The 8679-nt window shown below is 51.6% G+C and overlaps 1 long non-coding RNA gene across 1 annotated transcript in view; it reads left to right on the top strand.

Moving 5' to 3' along the window:
- LOC144806148 (uncharacterized) overlaps positions 1 to 1991 on the top strand; it is a 1180470-nt gene extending 1178479 nt beyond the window's left edge. The window contains exons 2-3 of the long non-coding RNA XR_013605699.1: positions 568 to 657; positions 1894 to 1991. This is a non-coding gene — a long non-coding RNA (uncharacterized LOC144806148). The remainder of the gene's footprint in view (positions 1 to 567; positions 658 to 1893) is intronic.
- The last annotated feature ends 6688 nt before the right edge of the window (positions 1992 to 8679 follow it).

Here is an 8679-nt window from a genome sequence, read left to right on the forward strand (position 1 = left end):
CCCTATCTGGAGCTGGGTGCGGAATGTCTGTGGGTCTAATGGGAAGCACGGTAGTATGAATGAAGGTGTGAATGGGGGACTTGGGGGCACTGAGCTAACATCAGACTCACAGGATGGCCGCGGCAGTTCTGCCTCTCAAGGCCTCTGCCATGTGTTGTTTGGTTGTTCAGTGGGAGAAAACAGGCAGCACCTCGCAGACCACCAGAGAGATGCACTTTGAGGTGGGGGGGGACGGAGCTTTCCATAAGGTGTGGGAAGGCCTTATGAGGTTCCGTGTAGTTGCAGTAAACAACTTTTAATAGCAATTCCTGGGGTTCTCTTTGCAGGCAAATTGAATTTTGCCTTTCGCTCCAAGAACTCTGGCACCGCCCCTATCTGGAGCGGGGTGCGGAATGTCTGTGAGTCTAATGGGAAGCACGGTAGTATGAATGAAGGTGTGAATGGGGGACTTGACCAGATCAGATGCAATTTGTTTCCCTGACATAATTTTAGATTGAGTACAAAGAAATCAAATATTTCCCAAAAAACAATCATCCATGTTGTGTTTCATTATTTTATGATCACCAGGACCTCCCAGGGGCAAGGCGACGGCGACAGAGACTCCGGTGGCAGAAGGTGAACAGGAGCAGTCCCTTGCAGGCTCTTCTGCTGGCCCCAGTAAGTTGTTCTATTGTTATATTAATACTTATACTTCCCTAACTTTTACAGCTCCTATTCATTACAAACTGGTTCCTAATAATTCTATGTTTTACAAAATAGTCTTTGATCTTCTTCTAATGTGGACTACTTTCTACATTCTTATCCTGCCTCTACCATCACTCTCTGTGCTACTACTATTTACAATTATGAGTCGGTCTGTGTAGGTAGCTAAGCTTGTCCATTCGGCAAACGGTGTGAAACAAAACTCTGATACAGCAATAGCTCTAGGCACTGAGTGCAGTCCTCTGGGTTGCCCTTGCTGTCTATTCCAGTCTTCTTAATGTAAGTGCTTTGACAATTTCCAACAACAAAATGTCATTGTTTACACCAAGTAAAAGGTAGCAGTTGCCTTTTTGATTTGAGAGGAGCACATCCCATACCGCTACTGTTTCAGGGACTATTCTTCACACAAAGAAGTATGAACAAGATAAATAGGACATTGTTGATGATAGGTGCAGTTCGACTTTCGACATACCTCAGTCCGAACAGAAGTTGAACCCCCATTCCCCTGACCGACTATCTAGAATGTCTGACCAATGATTTTACGACCCAGAAGAACAGAAGAAGAGAGACTACCTCCGAGTCCTGGCCTATCTGAGTTACTGAAACATGACTGCCAAGTGCAGTAGTTCAAACCATTCCGCTCACTCACTCGTGAACAAAAACCACACAGTGTTTGTTAGTTTTTAATTTTTATTTTCAATTGAGAAATGAAAACATTATTTCTTTTTTTTTAATAGCGTAGTATTCTTATGGATGAAGATGACGTTAAAGTTTACTTTAAACAACATTCCCATGAATGAAATTAGTATGACTCAAACTTAAAAATAGTTAACACTAACAGACACAGGAAATTAGTAGAATAACTGTGTGTGAGCCCCCACCTTCTTTAAAGTACTTAAGTACTGCTGGTGGTGACTCAGTAGTAGTTGGTGAATCGTCTGGCTGAAGGGCAATGGAATCTTCTTTCTGTAATGAGAAAAATGGTGCACGTTAAGCAAGCATTAATCAGTTGTCAAAAGAAGAAGTGTAGCATTTAATGGAATAAGCATCTAAAAGGTTAACACCCTCCCCAAAACCGTAACATTTTTTCAATCCCAGTAATACAAAATGTGTTATGTAACATTTCCTTCCATTACGAGACAAAATAGGGGGTTGTGTATGGCATCTGAAAATATGACATGTTTTTCCTAGACGTCACAACATCTGATGCGGCACAGATGACCATCCGTGCTGGGGCCAGCAGTGCGGAGGGGTCCACTCTGGATGCGGCGGTGCCAACAGGAGGAGCTGGGGGGGAAGGCTCAGCGGCGGCGGATGGTGGTAAGTTATTATACTACTTACTTATTATATTTTTTTTGAGTAGGCTCGTAAAGGAGTGTATGATGTACTGTACAGTAGTACACAGTACACTAGTATAAGTACACTGTACTGTCAAGAACATTTACTAATTTATAACTACTTTTTGGGGTATCACGGAGAAGACAGTCAACCTTGACTTGTAATAGCATTAGTGGCTGTACTTCTCTGGTAACCAATGGTCCCCTCTATTTCACTTGAACTCAGCTGGCCAATTTTTATTTTAAAGCCAAGTCATATCAGATCAGATGTAGTTTAGGGATGTGAAGAACGAAAAGCTAAAGAAGAGTGAAACGAAGGACGAGCGAGTCTTAATATTTATTTATGACTGTAAAAAATGGTTTTGTTGAATGCAATTCAACATAAGAAAGAATACAGCGGTTTCCAAAATATAATGAAAAGGGTGTAAGTTGGTTGTTAACAAAAAGAAATTTTGGTACATTTGAGACATTAAGAAGAATCATAGACGTACTTTGTAAGCCTGGATGTTATCTTCTTTATCCTCCTCGTCGATAGCAGAGGTGTATGATGTAGTAGCGCAGACGCTGAGTGGATGAAGTATGGCCAGTGGCAGTGCCACCCCTATAGAAAAGTAAGACATTCCTATTCCCACCTGCATGTACTGCTTAAAGTACTGCGAGTCTGCATCATCATGGCCTGTGTCTGTATTTCTTGGGTTAAAGCTGAGTGAGCTGCCATTATGGCGGCTACCACAAGTTCACGTACCAGTAATTTCTTTTGCAAAACAAGAGAAAAAAGTAAAAAGGCATTTTTTAGTACTATCTGACTATGTATGTACTAGTAGTGAGTCCACCTATAGTGCTGCTTGTGGAATTCCTGAAACTCACAGTGTCACAGGCTTACAAAGACGGCGGAAAGATACAGGCCAAAATGTTTTACTGTGTTTGCTACTTGCTGGTGTTACTGAGTGTCACAGGCTCTGTAGAAATGACTGTCCCCTTTTTGGAGCCTCGCTGGGCTCTGAATAAACAAATGGCCCCTGAGAATCTCTGGGCTCTCAAAGATAGTTGTGGCGCCTGAGCCCCTCGTGGGCTCTCAGTAAATCAAAATGCCCCCTTGAGCCTTTCAGGCTCATACACAAAATACGGCCGTTGGAGTCCCTCCGGGACTCAAGAGAACAAATGGCTATGGGCGTTGGAGTCCCTCTTCGGGGGACTCGAAAGGAAATGATGCCACCCAGAGCCTCTCGCGGCCCAGAAGAAATGCCCCAGTAACGTAGGAGCCCGCCCAGGGCTCAAATCTGCAGGGAGGCCCCCCCGGGGCCTCTCAGGCTCTTTGACAACAAAGCCCTGGTACTGGAGGGGAGGGCGGGCGCCGGCAATGTGCCCCGACGCCCTCCTCCCTAGACGGGAACACCGAGCCCCACTTACCCGGTTTCTGGTGGGCGCTCCCAGGGTCTCCAGGCTCCTTCTCTTCCTCGGCAGCTGCGGGGCTCTCCCCACACCACGGTTGCCCCGCTGCTGGACAGAAGGCTTCTCTCTCTCCTGGGTGAGTGCACCGGATCCCAGGGTCGGCTCCCGGTAGCTTCCGGCTCCCTCCTTCCTGTCCCGAGCTGGCAGCCAATCAGAGCGCGGCCTGGGGAATGAGGTCACGGCCTGCCTGACTTCCTGTACGGCCGGGCGGCGACGGGGAAAACTTCACAGGGCAATGCCGGGTGGGCACCGGCCTTAAGCTCAATAAAGCGCTCCCAAAGCGCTCGTGACAGGGTAAAGCACAAGGTCCTTGGCAGGGTGGGCACCTGCCAGGGGACTGTCAAATCGGCAAAAAGTGGCGTGGGCAGCCACGAAAAGGGAAAGTAAAGCGCTCCCAGCGCTCAAAGACGATTCGCAGCGCTCTCAGCGCTAGGGGTGCAGGCACAGCGCTCCCAAGCGCTAGGGGCACAGCAAAGTTCCTTAAAGCAGGCAGGGGGCAAGGCTGGGCCCAGAGCCAGCTCACTGGGTCTCCAGGCCGGGAGATAATCCAAGTGGCGGTCTTCCTGGCCCCAGCAACAGCAGCAGCCCCCTCAGGCAGGATCCTGGCAGAGAACAGTTTGTGTGGCGACACAGCCCCATTTTTATGCACCACATTCCTTTGTCTGTAGGTGCAGGGTGGGGGAGAAAACAGTCACAGCTGGTTTTGGAGCACCCTTGATGTGCTCATCACCTCACTCTATTCACTGGCAGGGCTAGGGTCGTTAGACGCACCACAGGGGGCGGGGCCAGCATTGTGTGGGGAAAGCCCAGCCCCATCAGGAACCAGGTGCAGCCCTCCCCTCACATCAGCATGCTGATCTGAGCACTCACCACTGGGCAGACCCATCCAGACATCCTGGATCCTGGTATCCCAGCCAACTCCAGCCAATCACACACCAGCACCCTCACAGCCATCTACCACTTCGCCGCGCTGGCGCTGCTACTAGCGCTGCTACTAGCGCCGAGTACTTTTTAAAACTTCCTGTTTTGCATTTGGGTTCGTTTTTCTGTTTCATTCTTCCCTGATTTTAGCCTGCCTGCTTGCTGCCAGCGCCCCCTTCTCCCCTTACCTGCACCTTAAAAACGGCATTTTCTGCCTGCCAAGCACCACCACTTTGGTGGGTCCGGGTCCTGGGGGTCATTTTGGGCGCCATCTTTGTTTGGGCTACTTCAGCCAGCGGCGGCCGCCATCTTGGAGCGGACTCGCACGCTCAGGCTTGATTGGAGCGCCTACTGAAGGCGGGCTCTAGCGTGGTGCTGGTTAGACCATCTACCACTTCGCCGCGCTCGCGCTGCTACTAGCGCCGAGTACTTTTTAAAACTTCCTGTTTTGCATTTGGGTTCGTTTTTCTGTTTCATTCTTCCCTGATTTTAGCCTGCCTGCTTGCTGCCAGCGCCCCCTTCTCCCCTTACCTGCACCTTAAAAACGGCATTTTCTGCCTGCCAAGCACCACCACTTTGGTGGGTCCGGGTCCTGGGGGTCATTTTGGGCGCCATATTTGTTTGGGCTACTTCAGCCAGCGGCGGCCGCCATCTTGGAGCGGACTCGCACGCTCAGGCTTGATTGGAGCGCCTACTTAAGGCGGGCTCTAGCGTGGTGCTGGTTAGACCATCTACCACTTCGCCGCGCTCGCGCTGCTACTAGCGCCGAGTACTTTTTAAAACTTCCTGTTTTGCATTTGGGTTCGTTTTTCAGTTTCATTCTTCCCTGATTTTAGCCTGCCTGCTTGCTGCCAGCGCCCCCTTCTCCCCTTACCTGCACCTTAAAAACGGCATTTTCTGCCTGCCAAGCACCACCACTTTGGTGGGTCCGGGTCCTGGGGGTCATTTTGGGCGCCATCTTTGTTTGGGCTACTTCAGCCAGCGGCGGCCGCCATCTTGGAGCGGACTCGCACGCTCAGGCTTGATTGGAGCGCCTACTTAAGGCAGGCTCTAGCATGGTGCTGGTTAGACCATCTACCACTTCGCCGCGCTCGCGCTGCTACTAGCGCCGAGTACTTTTTAAAACATCCTGTTTTGCATTTGGGTTCGTTTTTCTGTTTCATTCTTCCCTGATTTTAGCCTGCCTGCTTGCTGCCAGCGCCCCCTTCTCCCCTTACCTGCACCTTAAAAACGGCATTTTCTGCCTGCCAAGCACCACCACTTTGGTGGGTCCGGGTCCTGGGGGTCATTTTGGGCGCCATCTTTGTTTGGGCTACTTCAGCCAGCGGCGGCCGCCATCTTGGAGCGGACTCGCACGCTCAGGCTTGATTGGAGCGCCTACTTAAAGTCGCTCCCTCACGCGCAGCGTGACGCGCAGGTGGACGCCCTCGCTTAGCCTGAGTCGTGCCGGAGTCCTGCCCGTCTGCGCCCGTCAGCGTCCCGGAGGCGTCGGGGCGGCGGGGGACCCCGGTCCGGCAATACTCTGGCTGAGATGATTTGCTATTCCTCTGCGTCATTGCGGGACATGCGGGGCCATTCTAGCTCTTGCCGCTCCATTTTCCCGGGGCGGTTTAGGGGCAAACGACGCTGTCCGGGCTGTGGTTGGACGCCTTCCTGGATTTGTGCTACGGTTCCTCACCCGGCAACAGCTGGCGTGAAGCATCTTTGCCTGCTGCTGAACACGAGGTCGGTAGGGCGCCACGCCCTGCACATTTACGATCTTCTGGTCAGGGAAAATCCCCTGTGCTTGCTACTGACCGAAACTTGGCTGGGAGAGGCTTCCAATCCGGACGTCTTCTCAGCCATTCCTCCTGCGTACAATATCTTCCGGCAGGACAGAGTTAAGGGCAGGGGAGGGGGAGTGGCGGTTGTGGTGAAAAAGAGCGTCTCCTGCTCGGTGCTTCCCCTGAACTCCATTGGGAATGCCGAGTCGCTCGCCTTCACGCTCAGACTGTCCCCAGGTCAGGCCTTGAAGGGGTTGTTGGTTTATAGACCACCAGGCCCGGTGGGTTCCTTTTTGGAGGATCTGCAGACAGCCGTCTCTGAGCTGGCGCTGACCACACAGCATTGTGTTGTGGCCGGTGATTTCAACTTCCACCTTGACACGGCGGACGACCCTGTTGCGGCCAAATTGCTGGATGTAGCCGTACGCTATATAAAAGCTACTTAACATAACAACATAACATAACAGCACACGTACAGCCATGTCTAGAAGTGGTACTTCCCCACTAGACACTGTAGGAAGGTGGCTACCTGACTATGGTTACCCCAGATTTGTTGCCTGTGTTTAGCTGGTTTTTTGACTTAGTTGACCTGGTTCCCTGCTAATCAGGGCCCCAGGCCATCTGCTCTCTCTGTAAAATGGATTCCATGTACCCTAGGTACATACCACAATTGAAAATGGACTCCTTGTCAGCCCCTGTATAATGCACTATAGGTGCCCAGGGCATAGGAGCCACCAAGGCCTACCAGGGGCTGCAGCATATCTTTTGCCACCCCTGGCTGGTTCTTAAATTTACACAACTGGCTGATCACTCAGCTGGGGTAAGGTGGTGTAATCACCCCTTACTTAGATATAGTATACCTATATCTAAACCTATATCTGGACACATATAAACCTGTGAGCCACTCCTATGGAAGGCCTCATCAATCCTGGAGGCAGAGTGCGTGGTTTAATGTGAGATGGAGCTCTAGCATGAGCTGAGCCTGTCTGCAGCTGTCGGGAACAACTCCCTAAGCTGTTTCAGGATAATGCCATACCATATACTCTTAAGTGCCTTATAATCCTCGCGGTTATATAGCAACTCTGGTTTGGCTTTATCAAAACATGTTGTGTAAGGTGTTCTGGCGACGGGGATAGCATTCCACCCCTCTAGAGGGGTAAGACATGTTACTTTACTTAAATGCGGTTAATTTCTAAAAGGACCTTAGATCCACAAAATGGATGCCTCTGCCACAGACAAGAGTCTGACCCCCTGCAGCTGACCGAAACTCAGCCAAATGGGGCCTGGACAAAGGGTTTCCTGTCGCAGGGGGGTGTTACCACCCTCCAGACAGGAGATAGTGGATTGTAGCAGGGAGGTTTGAAAGAAACCAGACACTGCTTGGGGCGCACAAGGCTGCCCCTTGCATAATCCGGTCAAACCAGTTCTGGGGCACTCCAGCCCTCGTGCCAGGGCGGCCTGGATCAAAGGAAGGGGGTGTATCCACCCACTTCCTGGGTCCCACCCATAGGAGGGGACCTAGCAGGTAATCCAGCCCCCCAAATTAGTATAAGACTGGGAGCAGTGCCAATGCACTTTAGATTTCCTGATGAAACATAAGAAATGAAACTCTGGACCCTTCGACATCCTACTCAACGTAGAAGACTGAAGAATCTCCCTTGTGGTCAAGGAGTGACCACCCTGTGCAAACAGGCACCATCCAGCCATCGACATCTGCTTTGTCGCAGTTCCCGCCGGAACCCGAGCGACAGAGATCGACGAGATTAAGCTTGCCTGCCTTCCAACAGCCCGATCCACAGTCCCTGCAGAGCAGAGACCCGTGGAGGCGACCGGAAGCGTGGGGCACGCCATATTTAATTGACCACGAGACGCTGACCGTGCAGCCCGTGAGTGACCCTCGAAGCTGTACACCGGGGTTTGAGAAGCCCCAACCCTGAGCCACTCTTGCACTGAAGTTCAGCCCTCCACACTCGACGAGTGCTGCGTGGGGCCCTTCTGCTCCATTTGGCTCAACGCGTTGGCCCGGTCACTTGCCAGCCGGCTAGTGGCCCCTGTACCGACGAACTTTGAAATTCGACCTGCAAATCTGGTTGCTCCAGATCTGCACCAGCTCCCCTGAAAAGGAGCCCCCACTCTGACCTTCCTGGTTCGAGTGAGAAGCAATCTCCCGGTTCCGCATGGATTGCTCTTGCCAAGTGTTGTTTGCTCCAAACTTGAAGCCGACTGCGCCGACGGTGAGAGCCCTTGTGGGACAGATCGAGACCCGCTCCTGGACGTCGCAGATGCCCCAGAGCCCACGTGACAGCGGAGAGAAGCTCCTCAACGACCACCTGATTGCGCCCGACATTGCCTGGTTCCGTCCTGGTTCCACCCTGGTCACTGCTGAGTGACCCAGACTCTGTCCCCTCTGCTTTCAGGTACTTTTCAACTCGAGTCCACCCTTGGACTCCACCGGACACTTCTCTTTCACCCCGCCTGCAGCCCTTTCAGCTCCAAGCACCAAG

Source organism: Lissotriton helveticus, assembly GCF_964261635.1.
Source record: "Lissotriton helveticus chromosome 1_1 unlocalized genomic scaffold, aLisHel1.1 SUPER_1_unloc_5, whole genome shotgun sequence".
Taxonomy (NCBI): domain Eukaryota; kingdom Metazoa; phylum Chordata; class Amphibia; order Caudata; family Salamandridae; genus Lissotriton; species Lissotriton helveticus.